This window comes from Rhipicephalus microplus, chromosome X (genome assembly GCF_043290135.1).
Source record: "Rhipicephalus microplus isolate Deutch F79 chromosome X, USDA_Rmic, whole genome shotgun sequence".
Lineage (NCBI taxonomy): Eukaryota > Metazoa > Arthropoda > Arachnida > Ixodida > Ixodidae > Rhipicephalus > Rhipicephalus microplus.
The window spans coordinates 84422762-84439853 of record NC_134710.1 but is presented as its reverse complement, the minus strand read 5'-3'; the positions used below and the strand labels follow the sequence as shown (position 1 = coordinate 84439853).

The 17092-nt window shown below is 40.5% G+C and overlaps 1 long non-coding RNA gene across 2 annotated transcripts; it reads right to left on the bottom strand.

The window, feature by feature from the left end:
- Nucleotides 1–622: 622 nt before the first annotated feature.
- LOC142775645 (uncharacterized) lies at nucleotides 623–12768 on the bottom strand. Of its 2 annotated transcripts, XR_012886883.1 has the most exons (4): nucleotides 12354–12768; nucleotides 9755–9788; nucleotides 1538–1678; nucleotides 623–818 (listed from the first exon to the last, which is right to left on the bottom strand). It is a non-coding gene; the product is annotated as an uncharacterized LOC142775645 (long non-coding RNA). The 2 variants fall into 2 exon arrangements; XR_012886882.1 differs by having other exon boundaries at nucleotides 623–1678.
- Nucleotides 12769–17092: the final 4324 nt, after the last annotated feature.

Below are 17092 nucleotides of genomic sequence, written 5' to 3'. Positions count from 1 at the left end.
GAAATAATTTTGTCCAAAAATCTGGTATCTGCATTGAATCATGAATATACCTGTAATTAGTTATATTTTTCTTGGGTATGTAGACGGGCAGCTGCAAAAGCATTTGAATTGGTTATCATCACACGCTGTTTGATATGTCCATGACTTCTTAGTTTTACTGGACATTAACAATTGCTCTTTACTGGTTGCTTATATAAAGAAAGATGTTAAGGAAAACGAAATGTCAGCGTTTCACTTTGGAGTTTCAAAAAATTGATGAGCTACAGTTTCTCGATTTAAGACAGGCTTTCATCAAAGATCATATATATAGCAATAACAACCTAGATTCATAAAGCCAATTCTAAATTTTAATTCTGGCCACTCAAAACCATACAGGGAGCCATTGCATCAACTGTGCTGGGTGCCGCTCTTCAGAAGTTACGCGAGCACCTTATGGCGCATGCATTTGATGCACAAGTTGCTCGCCTTGCAAATTCTGGCTTTCTGAGTGACGTGATTTGCTCCTTGTCAGAAAAACTTATTTCAAAGATCGAGAAGTTTTATCATTGTGATTCTAGTGCACTAGAAATTAGCAAGAAAAAGAGGCAGGCAGTTATCCCATACATACACAGGATAGCACATGGTTTGAAAAATGTTGGTGCTCGTTATTGCATAAACATGTCATTCTCAGCACGTAATAAAGTGCATAATGTGTGTACTTTGGTGGATAGAGCATTGTGTCAGCAGCCAGGGAAAGGGAACAAATGTGTCTCCAGTCATGTCCACAGATATGCTCCTTACACTACTGGCGTGGTTTATGGGATTCCACTGTCTTGCAGCTGCGAATATTTAGGTGAAATGGGGCATTACATAAACGTGTGCTTAGGAGAGCATGGGCTAATGCTATCAGATGCTAAAATCACGTCTAATTTGGCAGCTCGTTGTAGGCCATGTGGATGTGTGCTCAGGGCTGGGCAGAGATGCCCGAAAAAGTATTCTGGAACGCAGATATCGAAATGCGTGGTTTGGAAGCATAAAATACAGATACTGAGATAAATTTGTAATTCATGTGACAGGATATCTCAGAGATACATTTGCAAAAAGACAAAAAAGTATTCCAGAATACATATACTAAAATACTTTTGTCTATGTCGGGGATAGTTATGCTCCATACAAACATTTGTTATGTGCAGCACATTGAAACTTGCAAATGAAATTGATTTATTATATTTTCGCCATTCTCCGAGTGTCATTAAGGCATTACAAAGGATGCTTACACTGCACATAATTGTTAATAACTACATATTTACAGATATCAGTTGCAATAAAAAACTATGCCATATGAGAGCATCAGTCACATGCATTGTGCACTGAAATCCGGAACTCAACAGCAACACTATTAGTTATGCTAGAAGGAGCATAGTTCAAGCGAAGTGCTGGAACCATAAACAAACGAACTTCCAGTTGAAGGTTTAGTGTTTTCTAGAAACATTTTAGAAAAGGCAGAAAGAATTAAGAACGGACAAAAGAAGGAATGCGAAAGGAAACTCAAAAAGACCTCTTTCGAATCCCTGTTTGGCCATGCTGGCGTTTTTCAGAAATGCTCTGCAGAAAGAAGTATCGTAGATGGCAAATGGCACCAAATTCTCTTTGGGTGGTTTGTGGCTTCCGCAATAAGCTCCAGTTTTTCAAATGGGTGCTGCAAAAGAAAAGTGGAAAAAAAATGAGAAAAACAAACACTACTCGTTCAATCGGCATGAGGAAATACATTTAAAAAATGGCGCCCATTGTGCAGTATACAATACTCCTCACAATGAAAATATCTGTGCTGGAATTCAATATAGCAGTATAACACAGTTGTCACGCTGAAGCAGGCCATCATTCAAACACATCATGGGATGCGGGTAGCAAAGCAACTAGCTCGCTTTCAAGAAGGTAGGAGTCAGTTTCGCCCTCAGCAGAAATGTAGAAAGGGTGGGTGCATATTTTGCCGTGGACTGCCAAGGTCACAGCAGAAATTTTTTTCCCCATTGTCAACACATCTCAGCTCATTTACGAAAAAAAAAAAAGTAACAAGATACCCGTGTCCTGGATAGTATCGTGATACATGCGATACACCTTGAAAGTATTTCACTACTGAGATACAAATACATTTTTTAAAAGTGCCTCGATACAGCAATACAGACACTCAAAAGTATCTCTTAAATACTATTGCGATACTACCCAGCCCTGTGTGTGCCCCACTTGTAGAAAACAAATATCAAATATTGACATGTTGATTAGCGCATGTGTGAAGTAGCCGAAGCATTTTCATTAGATCTAACAACAAGTGCATAAGTATTTCATGTAACACTCGTCTAGATGAAGAACATAAGGTCTTAGAGAAGACATGAATCATTCTGTGTTGTAACAAATGTGTACATGGGCATAGTTTTGGATGAGTCAATATTTTCTATATATGTTCTTTCGTTTTCCAAATAAATTTCAGTTGTGAAATCAGCGCTGTGACCCTCTCTGACTGCTTCTAACCCGTTCCTTTGTAAAATATTCTACGGTGAACACTCACCAATTTGCCTAACTCACGATTCTGCATCTTTTATTTACCTATGGAATTGGGGAAGCAGTTGCGGTCTGACAGATTCCTTTTTTCCACCCCTTATTCAAAGATCAGCGCTTCAAACGCTACCGCAGCTTTTTTTGCAGGTGTCTGAGTACTTTCATTGTGCTCCACGTGTCAGAACCCATAGAAATAAAACACCAACAAGCATGTGTGCATTGTGTAAAAAAAAAGAGAGTGAAAGAAAGGATAAAGTAAATTTTGCTGTACAGTTTCGTTGTCGCGACATTGTTGTTAGTCGTTGTCAAGACAAGGTCGCATAAAATACGTAAGTACTCCTTTTTGCTGAAAAGTATATTTTAGACATGTACAAATGAGATGGGGATGCAAATCATTAGTAAATACAGCAGTCTAGATCAAGGTAATCTAATCCAATCCTAAATGGCCTGCAGGCTATAGCCATTATAATGAACTAGAATGTGTTCCAGTAAGCCAACTGGCCGGGCTGTTGCATCCTTGTTTTATACGAATGCCACGAGATAGCGCCACCTTTACGTTTCCTAGCAGCATTGGCTGCACTGTTGGACTATCGCAGGCTCCTTCAAACTTGCAGCTGCAGTTGATTTTATTTGTGTGGTTGTGTTCTGGTTGTTCCAAAAACCAAACAGCCAACTTCCTCAGTGCCTGGGTCGCAAGTTTTGTTTTGACCAGATACACACATTTTTTCATATTTACCACATACATTATGAGTGAGTGTGTAAAATGTGTTCATTTGTTTTATATGAGTGCCTCTTATTTTATTTTTTTACTGCTAAAGTGTTCTTTCCACCGACCATTTTCCAAGAAGACATTATGGTCTTGGAGTTTGCTTTTAATCTATGTGAAAAACATGGAAAAATCACTAAATTTGAAAAAATTTAAATTGATAAACACCCTGTTGTGGCTTTGCTAGCAAGTATGTTAGGAAACAGACACATGTGCAGTATGGAAGTGTGCAATGTCACAGTCATGTATTGTCAAGAAACGTCACATACCTACGCTTGAAGTACTTTTCTGACCTTCCAAGTTTCAACAGGTGTGTCAATGACACATCACTTCTTTCCTAGGATGAAATGCTTTCGAGAGTCCTATCAGGACCCCTGCCTGTGATCTTTTTTAGGTATTTAATATGAACTGACATGCCCTAATGCTTGCATACTTATACAACAATCTTTCAAATTTTCCATACACTCTTAACAGCCTGTAAATTCACTCCTAACAACACCCCCTCCACTCTTCCAGTATGGGCCAAAAGGGTGATTATTTACAATACCATGCTTGTCGAACATTACTATCTATGAATCTTACAATTATTTGGTGAAAAAAATTAGGGGACCCTCAAGGTTTGAGTAGAACACAACAGTGATATCCTATCCCTAGTGCATACTCCAACCACCTAGTGCATACTGTTTGCAGGGTAACATTACTTTAAAAGTTCATACTGCTGATTATTACTACGTAATCAATGTTTAAAGTGGCTTGTGCTAGTAAGGGTTTCGCATATAGTTGCAGTCTGTGTAATGGATTTCTAAATGGTGGCTAAGCGAGCTTGTTGATAAGTACACATAGTTACTTTGAAGAGCGCAGAGATGGGACACAGGATAGACCACGCAATACAGGTACTGTGTAGTATGCTTTAAACCACGAGCAACTATGTGCATAAAATGTTTTTAAACTTGATATGCACCCAGTACATGGTCCTAAGAGAATACTCCAGTAGCATTTGTGCCTTTTGTTTTTCGTGGCTGCTTTGAACAACGAAGTCATTATGATAATCACACGTTCTGATGGCCAGTGGCAATGCACATTTGTACCATGAAATACTGCGATATTACATATTGTATTGTGAAGCGTGTATACTAGACGCGTGTATTTGTAAAGCATGAAAATTATGTTTGAGCAGGCACGTGGCTTTGTGGTAGAATGCCTGCTTGCCACACAAGCAGCTTGGCTTCTATTTTCACTCAGACCTAGAAGGTTTTATTTGTTATTCTTTTTATTTCCATGTTTTTATATAATAGACCAGATGTAAAGTGAACTTGGAGAATTTCATGCACCAAAAAAATGCCAACACTGCAGCTGTACAGGTGGAATCACACTTGTCCAGAGCAGCGGAGCGCATGGCTCTTGTTAGTGACGGCTTCTACGTCACCTTAGCTACATGCTTCTGTTCACGCTTAAATTATCGCACAAAGGCCTAGCACGCCGTATGCCATGTTAGATATTCATACGGCGTCGGCATTAACATATTTCTGCAGAAAACAGCAACTGGAGCGGTCGGCTGGGTGTTTTAGACAAGTGTGATTCGATCTCTAGAAATATTAAGTGATTTAACACTCCAAATTTAATTTTGTTGTGTTCGATTCAACAGTCATGATTTTCAAAACTGTATATGTTTAAAAAGTTTACTAATGTTTTAAAATGTTAAGTACACCAAAATAAAAGAAAACTTGTGCAACAGTATGATATACACAGCATCCGCTATGGCACATTAAAAGAAAAAAGACTTGAGAAGTTGTGTAGCGCAGCTGGCTACTCAGCTCCAGGAATGTGCTTGTACCAATGAATACTTACCCTTTCTTAACGGTTCTGTGGATCTCGAGGGCCTGATTATTTCCTACGGCCAATCAATTTTTTTAATGTACATTTCTTTTTTGTCACTGGAAAGCTCGTAATTCAGAATGTCTAATCACGCATTGGCAACACAAAAAAGGCAATGAAACAGTTTTCACCAACCGTTGTTGCTGATGGAGTCTTATATGCAACACATGTTGAAAACAGTGGCCTACAGCCGTTCACTGCATTGGTACCAAATTCTGCCATGACAGAGTGCATGAGCAAAGTGCTGGAGAGATGGTGTGTGCATGCACTGTGGTTCAATGCAGGTTTTTTGTTGCTGTGGAGGAAGCTCCACTGCTGAGCATCAATTTCTTAACCTTTTGATGGTTAATAGGATGAATGCATCCCGCTTTTTCCTCAGTAAAACTTTCTCTGCCACTTTACGTTGCCATCAGCACAATGCCTTCCAGTTGTTGTGTACCAGAAACATTAAGGAAACTGAGAAACTATATATTGCACATTTACAATGCATGGTATCAGTGATACGTTGAGTTTAAAATCTTTTATTCTGTTAATATTTTTTTTCAGCCGGTGTCAAATTGCGTACCAGGTAGCTAAAGTTTCAAATTTATGGTATTCTTCTGTTCAGATTTTTTAAAGAATTTTAGCATGCAACTATAGATTTTCTTTCTAAATTCCAAAAATTATATCTGCCTAAAATCATTGTGGAAGTGCACTCGAATGAAAAATGAAGCAGTTCCTTGCATAGCCTAACAACATAGCATACATGCATAACTGTTTTTTCATGTTTGATGGATGCCACAAAACAGCACATTCTTTGATATTTTTTATCATTATGAGGAGAGGCAATGAGACCAAAAGCTGTGGCTAAGACACTGTTGCTAAAATTTCGTGCCGAAGGAAAAATATGGCAAAATTGCTGCTTCATACAGCCAGGAAGCCAAAGAGAACATGAATTTTCAAGATCATCAAATCATGCAAGATATATGAGAAAAGCAAATATGTCACACCTGAATAGAGTTCACGAATATGATGCAGCATTTGTTAACACACTTACAGCATTCAGTGCATTGACACCACGTGAAAGTGGCTTGCCATGATTCATTACCACAATTTTAATTATTTACGAAAATGCAGGCTTAACTAAGATGTTCGCCCTTATTCATTGCAGATACAAGACAAGACATGCATAGACACAGCTTCGTTAAATGTGAATGAAAAGCAATATTCTCCTTTTTCTTTATTTTCATATGAATGCGTGCACTCATCTATGCCTGCTGTTTTCTCCTTGTTTTCGACGAGTTTCAATATTATCGCCACCTACCGACAAGACAGACACAAGCTGAAAGGGTACGTGTATGTGAAGACCTTGGGACAGAGTCGCTAGACTCAATGCCACAGGCAGAGGCGCAGAATTGCGTAGAAAATCTGAAATTAAGGTTCACTGCGATTTTTCTCCCACAGTTTCAGAAGTGTTCCTCTGTACTGCTTCCATTGGGCCTTTTTGGGCAAGAAATTAGGCAGCAGAATTACAGCTTAGTGCCCTTATGAGACAATGTGACATGTGTTGCCCCACTTATTCAAAGATGCTTCATGGGCCGATGAGCCACATGCTTCCCACTTTTTTCTCATAAACTGATGGCCATATTTTAGTGAAGATTGTGTCACACTATTTTTAGGCATGAAGTTCCGCAAATTTCTGTTATTATGTGAAAAATATCGATGAATTCATGAAGGGTAAGTTAAATTGCATAATAAGCAAAATTGAAAGTGAGAATGCAATATATATACTATATAATTTTAAGCCAGATTAACGATTGTCTGAGCTGCAGCAGGCAACGTGCAGAAATTCTCCAGAACTCGATACTAAGCTTTTGCCATGAAGCGGTGTAATGGCACAGCTGCTGTGATTTTCAAACACCATTTTAAAATACATATACAACTCAAATTACTCAAGGGAAAGGGAGCTTGACTTTATCATACTTCTGCATGTTTCCCAATAAAAATCTATTTACACTTCCTGGCCAGTTAATAGCTGTACCCCTAAACAGACATAAAAGTGAAAACCATGACATTTGGTAGTCTAACAATGGACCTAGAGATTTCAACATCACACCAATGTGATTTGGCATAAGCTACAAAAGCTTATTCAATCAGTCATATATTGTTACCCTTTTATGCCAGTTTTAACGCGATAGTTTTAAAAATCTCGTGGGCATCGTTGATTGTGAGTGATAAACCTTGTGAGCAACAAGAAAAATCAAGAAAGATGCAAATAAAATAAGTAATAAAAAATTTCCCAGTTTGCGGGAGGATCAAGCCCAGGCCGTTTTCATGGCAAGCAGGCGTTCTACCGCACAGCCACACATCTGCTTAGAAATTAAGGAAAATAACTTCATCTGCTTGAAAATGCAGTGAAAATAATGTTAGGCTTTGCAAACACATGTGTCCTGCATACTGCCTTCACAATTCAACATGTAATATCACAGTAATATTTCTTGATACAAGTGTGCATTGTAATCAGGCATCAGAACATGCGATTATCTTAAGGACTTCATAGTTAAAAGGTGGCCAGCCATAACAAAACGCACACATTTTGCTGCACATATTTCCTTCGGACCACATAGTGAGTGCATACCAAGTTCGAAAATGTTTCATGCACCAAGTGCTTGAAGTACGCACTAGGGCCAGGGTATCATTATCGTGTTCAATTCTTGAAAGCGAACCTTAAGGGTCGCCCAATTTTCTATGATGCAGCTGTGATATCGGGTTGACGTCAATTGTTGCTAGGTGCCATGCACTGAAGTTGATTTATGCAGCAGCGTCCAGGGCTACCATCCTCACTAGCACCAGCACTTCATACCAGCTTATCGATTCTGGTGTTTCTAATGCTCAAGTTCATGTTTGCATCATTGCACAAGTGCAAACAACTGGTTATATAAACACTTGGAATTCTTCAATGTATGTCTGTGTGTGGAACATTTGAACGTATATTTGGCATAATTTCATGACGTGCCGCTATAAAAAAAATTACAACATGGTCACGCTAAGCATGCCTCCGCATGCTTCGCATAATGTCGATTCCGGAGCTACGTGGAATATGCTGAATTTTTCAGAAATATCCTTGGGCAAGACGTACTTTCGGCACGAATCTTGACATAAGTATGTGTCAGTTTTTTACAAGAAAATCTAACTCTTAGAAATACCGATTACCATATTTTTAATTGCATAGTCAGTGTACTTAACATTTTAAGCAGTACTCTCTTTTATATTCACACAAAACACAGCTGTAGTGTATGGCTCATAGTTGAGGAAAATGCTGGCAAAGCACAACTTGCACTTTTGCAGTTAAGACAACATAACTTGAGGGCCCACTGAACGTTTGTGTTATGCATGGTGTACTACTAAGTTATTACCGTTACTTCGTGCGATCACGCTGACATTATGATCTGTGCATGATACAGCTCCTCAGCAGCACGATAGTGATTTTCATTGCAAAGCTGTTTTCTGGCACGACAGGCATGAGAATTTTGGGACAGGATGTGACAACGAGCATGTATGCTAAATCTGAGTGCGCCGTCGATTCAGTCGATCTGTGTATAGGAGCGAAAATTTAGCCAGGTAACGGTAAAAAAGTGGCACAGGGAAAAAACGAGGAGCCCTCAAAAATGAGGGTGAGAGAAGTTCAGTGTGCGTGCGCCTCCTTCTTTCTCTCTTTTCTTTTCTCTTTCTCTTTGAGAGCTCGCCTTTTTTTTCTTGCTCTGTTCCCTGTTTTATCTTTGCTCTTTGTTTTCTTTTCTGCCTTTGGATGCATCACTTTCTACATTCTTTCCTTTACAGGTGAAAATACTCCACGGTTTCAGTTCACTTTAACTGAAACCATGGATGTATACAGCTAGGACTAAGTACAAGCCAACACATTAGCAACATGTTCCAGTTGGTCCCAGCATGAACCACTCGAGACTGAAAATGAAACCAGCTGGCCTGGAAATGGAATCAGTTGGAATCATTTGTTATAATGAAACCAGTTGGTGTGAATTATTATTATTATTATTATTATTATTATTATTATTATTATTATTATTATTATTATTATTATTATTATTATTATTATTATTATTATTATTATTATTATTATCTTCCTTATGGCCATTCTCTTCATCCCAGAATAGCTGTAGTGCAAGGCAAATAAGTGATAAGGCACATTGCCTTCATGATGTTGTTTTTTTGTACATCTAATGCTGACAACATTTACAGTTCATTGTATGCCAGAACAAGTTTCATTTCAAAAAGGCACAGGGTATTTCAAGCAGTGAAAAACACTAAAAAACAGTTTGTGTAAAGCACAGGACATATGCATAACCAAATATTGCTGTGTGCTGCATCAAAGTTTAAGCGGGCTGGCACTCCCTTACCTCCTATTGCCTAGCACCTCTCTGCCAGAGGAGGACATGGCACTGCAATTTATAGAAAGGCATAAAGCTACTCTGAAAAGGTCTAACTCCTTTGCCTCATACTGCCATCACCTGATCTTTTGGAGATAAGGTAAGGTTGCATGAAAAACAGGTAGCCGTGCATCAGGCATTCCCTAATACATACCTCCTTCAAAAATCCAAAACATCCCCGGGATGTCCTGAAATGACGAAAATATTCTTGTCTTGTAGGGTGTGCCACAAGACTGGCTAATATATCTGAGTCCATTAAATGCAGCTAAAATATGTAGGTCTTTGTAAGGACGTTATAAATACTGCCTTGAACAGTGTAACAGTGAAATACAGATTTAATGAGTAAACTGCAAATCAAGTGCAATGTTATCAATGCAATAATAATAATAATGAATATATTACTAACATGATTATAATAGTATTGTGGGGTTTACACATACAAAGTAACTAATTGCAAAGATTAAAAGGGGGTGCACAGGAAGGCAGTGAGGTATATTTATAACAAATTCAATCTAACAAATTCTCCTACTGAGTTGCAAACGAAAGCTGGTCTATTAACACTACAAGGTAGGGCAAAAATAGCAAAACTAAAGATTTTGTTTCAATTAATTCATAGTGACATAAACATCGACACGCCAGAAGTAATTTTTTTCTGTCACTTACAGTTAAGTTAACACCTTACAGGCACTCACAAACACATAATAAATACACTTTTAAATCAAGTTGCTATAAATATTCATACTTCCCCCAAACCATAAAAGAATGCAAACCAAATAAGTCCTTTTGGTACTGATGCCTCATCTTTCACTGTGTCCTTAGATATGGTACAAGCATCACGCATAACCGAGAGAAGAGAAAACAAAGAAAGGAAGGCAGTATTTGCCGAACAGTATAATAGACAGCGCTTTCTTGAGAATTACATAGAAACTGCAGTTGGGTAAAGATAACTAGATAGCGCTGTACCCCTACTCTCAGATTAGCTGCATGGGGGGCTGTGCCTGGATATGCATAAAACGAGCAGATCTCTCAGTCTCCTTTATAGTCACCATACGTAGTGGATCGTTGGTGGGGCATAAACGAAGCAAAGTGGCAGGCACGTTAAAGACGCTTGCACTCGGCTCCTTTGGCACGCGTCTCATCGGTGTTACCCATGCGTCATCTGCATTCTCGAACGCGATCGCATGCATAGACGCATGCATGGACGGACGCTTCACCCCACTCATAATCAATCACTCCATGAATATGCTGGAATTTTTTTTAATTTTCTTTTTTTCTTCCTGAATTTAAAAATGTATTATCATTTTTCCTCATTTTAACTTGCACAGATGTTGTAATACCACTACTATTATTATATTCTGACAAAGCTTATTCAGCAGCTAAGTACCTCTATATATCACCCTACATTTCATACAACACTACACAGTATAGATTTAAAACTACGCTTCAAAGTTAGACTCCACTTATTTACTCATAAATTGTGCCATTCTCTTGATGGAGTGATTCATAGACTGAATTATTTTAGAATTTTCTAACACATTTGACAAGGTCAGTCATAAACATTTACTTTAAAATTAAGTCATCTGGACCTTGGCACTACCGAACAAAGTTTAGTACTTTGAATGCTTCGCATGAAATTGAACTCACTTTGTGCTCAGCTAAGCCCAGCTTATTTCTCATTTTAACTGCCAATGCCCCTTCTTTGCTATCATCTAAATTTCGTCATGATTTGCTGATAATAGTGTTGTCATTTGTGAAATTACTAACAGAAACTATTTGTACCACATGTTATAGATATATTGCTAAAAAAATAGGCTGGAATTAATCTGAAACTCCCGCACTAACTATAAAGTTAGTGCGGGATAAATACCATATTCTTTCGTCATGATCGTAAAAATTCACGTGGCGGAGGCATACTCATCGCCACTAAAAAAGAACTATCATGCTCTCTAATCAACACATCTTCACAACTAGAATCATTATGGGTAATATGCCGTGCCCCTCCCGAAGCAATAATACTTGGAGTATGCTATAGGCCCCCTCGAACTGACCCAGACTTCCCCCGCAAACTTGACAAAATCTTATCCCAGCTAACTAATAAACACCCTAACGCACGTGTTCTGCTTTATGGGGATTTTAACTTTCCCTCCATTAATTGGCTTTTCGAATTTCGCAGTCGGGACAAATGTCCCCGATTTTTTCCGGACTGTTCAGTAAATGAAAAAAAAAGAAACGTTTTGCGTTATAAAAGGCATGCCAAATAACGAGCGTCCATCTGATCACATAGACAAAGAAATGTTGCTGTGGTTAGCTGCAAGGAACATTAAACACTTCAGCTGAACTTTAGCGTCAACTTTTACTAGAGCATTCTAGAGCGAGAAGAAGTGTCACGAAGAGCACATAGCAAAATTTAGTGCCACATCAAGAGACCGACGCAATGAAGAGAAGAAATAACGGATTTGTTTGGAAGGCACCGCAACAAAGAAAACTAATTTCCTCACCCACACACAACTACCTTCACTGTTGGTTACCCCAATCTAAACACACACTGCTAAGCAAACAAATTGTCATCATCTGCGACTGCTTAATAAAGCCACTCGGACAAGAACATTCTCTAATTCCAACTTGTGCATTCCGTATCTATCTCGCGCACTGACGCAAGAACAAGCTTCAATGAAAGCGTTGGCACAGTATATACTTCCTCCCAAGTGACACCAGCTGTTTGATCGGTCCTCAAGCAACACGCATGCACCTACCATACATCCGCGTAGTACACGCATCAGACCATTATTCACAAATCGCGTTCCAAAGGCCTTTATTTTATGCTCGTTGTCATTGCTTGTCGATTTGGTGGCAAACACTTCGGGCTGGTAGGTGTTAATTCTGTGCTTCAGGCGAATGACGTTAACTACTCGATAAGCACGGGTAAGAAGCTCCTGAACACGGCGACATCACAGGAATTAAGAAAAGGGCAGCGACTTGCGTATGAATCACTTTCTAACAACAGAAAGCGACCACGACCCCACGGGCAGAGGTGCTTCTCGCCATTTCAAACAGATTACAGTCCAATCCAACACCAACATCGGAGAAAAAACATCACGACTAGAATACGATGAACCCACCACAGACTGTGTGTCACAAGCTAGTGAGGAACTCTACCTGAACCACAGAATAAAGAACGCCCAAATCGCCTGAAAAATGTTTTTTAACACACCGATTCTAACGCCATCTATTTATACACTTTAAGCCAAGTCAAGCCGGTTCTAAGCGGCTATTGGGTGAACCGAACACTTTTGCCTCGAAAAGGTTCGTGCCACCGGGGGAACCGAAACACTTCCGTAAAAAAATTTTCTTGATTTCCATGAACTTATGGGGACAGTGTTTTTTTTTGGGGGGGGGGGGGGGGAGGGGGAGTAATGTGTTGGTGCAGTAGAAAACTATTTGAAAGTTCACTTTTATATATAATGGTGCATTACTTTTAAAGTGTTCCCTGAAATCACCGTCCTGAAGGTGAAAAAATGTCGCAGTACAAATTGCAAGGCTTTACACATTATTTTATTCCATGAAATCACAAAGGTAAAACGGTCATCATATTGGGGGGGGGGGGGAGGACATGTAGTATCGCAGTATTTTATGCAAATCACCAAGAAAAAAAGCAATCATTCCGCGCAAGAAAGAGAGTACAGATATTGCAAAGAATTGCATGTAGGCCAAAGAAGGGATGCATTAGCAAAATAATATTTAAGAACCCTGCTAGCTGTTCGATGGAAAACACGAAAGCGATTTTGCTTGCGTGTTCAATGCAAACACGGAAGCAAACAAAAGCAATTTTCAAGGGTGGAAGTGAAAACGCAGGGTTGCTTTTATAGTTGATGCATCGATCAGTAGTCTAATAATAATTAGGTCTTCAAGAAGAAATTTGAGAAAAATCACACAATTGACGTACACGATTGTTTTACTGTTATCGCATTTTGAATTGTTTCAATCGGTTTTTCCAATTGTAACGCAGTCATATGTATCATTTCGAAATTAAGGCCGGTGCGCCTTCTCCTGCGACTTAGGCTTTGTAACTAGCATTCCCTGAATTTTTATTCCCCCATAACACTTGTTTGACTGGTGAAAATGTGAAAAAAAGAAACCCTTCGCCGCGCTAAACGCGAGAAAGAATAGCTGAAATGTGTATACAAGCGCGTAACATAACTTCTACATATAAACAATATTTCGTTTTCGTTTTTTTTATTGCGACAAACACTTGCCTTTAGGGCATAATATTTTTGCAAGTACGTTAGTTAAATGTTTCATTAATTTAGCACTTTCCAACTCTCCCGCAGTACATGCTAGCTTGGTGGGGCACTCATATAAACATGAAGTGATGCACGCTTACATAGCTTATAAACAATATATTGAAAAACGTACTCTGAAGCTTCGTCATGATATCTGACACAGGATTTTGTGACAAAAAATAGTTTAACAATGATGCATATTATGCCAGTTGGCAGTTCATTCCTTGCCACCTGTTGAATGGTTGCCAAAGGTATGTTTATTAGAAATGTTGACTGCCATATATACGTTTCATATATATCCTTTCAGTCTTCCACCAGCCACTTTTTTCCCACCCCCTTTTTTTTTCGGCTGCGCAAATAACCACATACATGCAGCTTACTGCTCTAGCCACGCTTTTCGCAGAAACAAAGCCACATGGCTCCATGGGGCGGCTGACTATCAACGTGATAGCATTCACAAAAAAAAGGGGGGGGGCGGGGGGGGGACTGACAGAAAAGTAACAACAAAGCAAAGAAATCACGATCCTGTGAAAGGAGAGAAAATGGGAGGTTGGTGTAAAGGAAAACATATGCTTGGCAGGCTCGGGAGAGAGCACTTTTTTCTTCGGTTTGTACCGGGACTCAGGCAATTGACGTCGAACACGAATGGCACAGATTGAACCGAAATGAAGTGGGGGAGAGTGCTGACACAGGGTTGGGGGCGGAGACCAGCCCTGTCGCCCATTCCACCCCTCGGAACCACTACTGTGCATGGCTACAGTGTAGTAGAAGTAGCATGGCCAACACCGACTAAATGGCATGGCACAGCGCCTTTGGGGAGGGGGCGTAAGGAGAAAAGGTGGAAGAAGGAACAAGAAGGAGGTTGTGGGTGGAAGTCCCTCCGTCGATCTGCTTGCTTCACGTGGAAGCAAAAAAATTCCCTAGTTGTTGACAAATTTCTCTTTTCCCCTAACTACAAAAAAATTCTAGATTTCAGAAAATTTCCCTAGAGTTGGCTGGTGGTTAAACGTTCTGTTCAGAACATGGAGGAACTTCCTCCATGGTTCAGAACACCGGGCCAACTGGTAGGTGTTCTGTGACAAAGGAGGATACATAAAGTAAGTTTTATGTATCCTCCTTGTCTGTGACCCGGCTGCGAGTTTACAAAGGCGAGCGGATAAACCCCCACCCCCACCCCCCCACAATGCACTGCGCCAGGTGCTCTTACAAGTCTCGTGGAAGCTGCGCGCTCATTGGTTCGTGCGTGATGTCGTCAGCAAACATGGCTGCGTTCAAGACGATGCTGCAGCCTGCAGGTACTGCAGACTGCTGCAGACCGCGGCCGGACTCGACTCCTTCTCCGGCGCTCCCCTTACGGCCTTCGCATTGGGGCGTTTTGCTGCCTGCCGCCGCAAGTTCGGGGTGGCGCTGCTAGACCACTTTTGCTCTCGGTACAGTGAACTAGAAGGTTCTAGTTCACTGTACTCTCGGTAATGAGGAAGATAGGTTAGATTTTAGATTCAGTAAGGAAAAATCAGCAGTCATGATTTTCAATGACAACGAAGGTAGTGAGCTTAGGATACAGGAGGTCACGCTAGAGATAACAGATAAATACAAATATCTGGGCGTATGGATAAGCAATGGGACCAAGTACCTGAGGGAACACGAAATATACGTGACGACTAAAGGTAACAGGAATGCAGCAGTGATGAAAAATAGGGCACTGTGGAATTACAATAGGTATGATGTTGTGAGAGGAATATGGAAAGGGGTCATGGTTCCTGGGCTGACGTTCGGCAATGCGGTCTTGTGCATGAGATCAGAAGTTCAGGCAAGATTAGAAATTAAGCAACGTGGAATAGGTAGGCTTGCTTTAGGAGCTCACGGGAATACACCAAATCAGGGAGTACAAGGTGATATGGGATGGACATCATTTGAGGGCAGCGAAGCTAGCAGCAAGATAAAACTTGAGAAGTGATTGAGATAAATGAAGGAGGAGCGTTGGGCTAGGAAGGTTTTCAGCTACTTGTACATGAAGAATGTCGATACAAAATGGGGGAAGCGAACCAGGAAGTTGACTGGTAAATACTTAGAAAACAGCAGGTGGCCAAATCAAAAAGAACTATCAGTTAAGAAGAAAGTGAAGGAAACGGAGACTGACATGTGAAAAATGGGCATGATTAAGATTAAGTCTGCACTAGAGATCTATCGAACTTTTAAGCAGGAAATTGCCAAGGAAAGGATCTATGATAATACTCGGGGTAGTTCTGTGCTGTTTGAGGCCAGGACGGGAGTACTGCGAACCAAGACATATCGGGCCAAATACGAAGGGGTAGACACAGTATGCAGTGCGTGTGGAGAGGAAGAAGAAACTGCCGAACACTTGATAATGTTCTGTAAAGGGCTTTACCCTATAGTTCAGGATGATGGCGCAGAGTTTTTCAAAGCACTGGGGTTTAGGGACCGGGAGGGCAAAATAGACTTTAAGCAAGTAGACTTAACTAGAAGGAGGTTATCTGATTGGTGGCTAAAGTCAAGGCACGAGTGAAAATTAAACTCTTCACTGCAAAGTACGAATCCTCAAACTCACTTTTTAAGGAAAAAAAACTAAATATACTTTTGGATTCATTAAGTACTACGGCTTGGTGGCGCTAGCCACCGCCCGATCTAAAGGGTACAGCCATATCCATCCATCCATCCATCCGCCGCCTCCAAGCGCGTTCACGGGCGCAGTGTGCGCGCCACAGCGCTATTGCCATCATAACAGCGCTGAGTACGAGGAACAGAACCAACTGCGGTGCCTGAATTCTTGAAGATGAACGTTTTATCCACACAATACAGCTCGGTCGTTGCATGTGATGAGGTTAAAATGGTATAGTCGACCTCTGAGAGCACCGCTTACCCAGTCGCAACCATTCCGACAGCTTTCCCGGATTTTCGCACACGCGTGTTGTCACAAGCAACAGTAATCCATTACAGCGCAAAAAATTCAGAGAGAAAAATCAATATTTATTTTGTCGTAAGGTGGACTAGAACTTCCCGTAGGTAGACGGAGATGACTCCGCTTTCCGTTTCGTCGGCTGTCGAGGAGCCGAGGGGCCACGCGCTGCAGGTTCTTTACGCGGCCTCTTCGTAGCCGGGACCATATACGAAGGATTCTGATCGAAGACCGTGGGCGCGGCTCCTGGACGCAGTTTCCGGATACGATATCCGGGAACATAGTCATTTTCCGT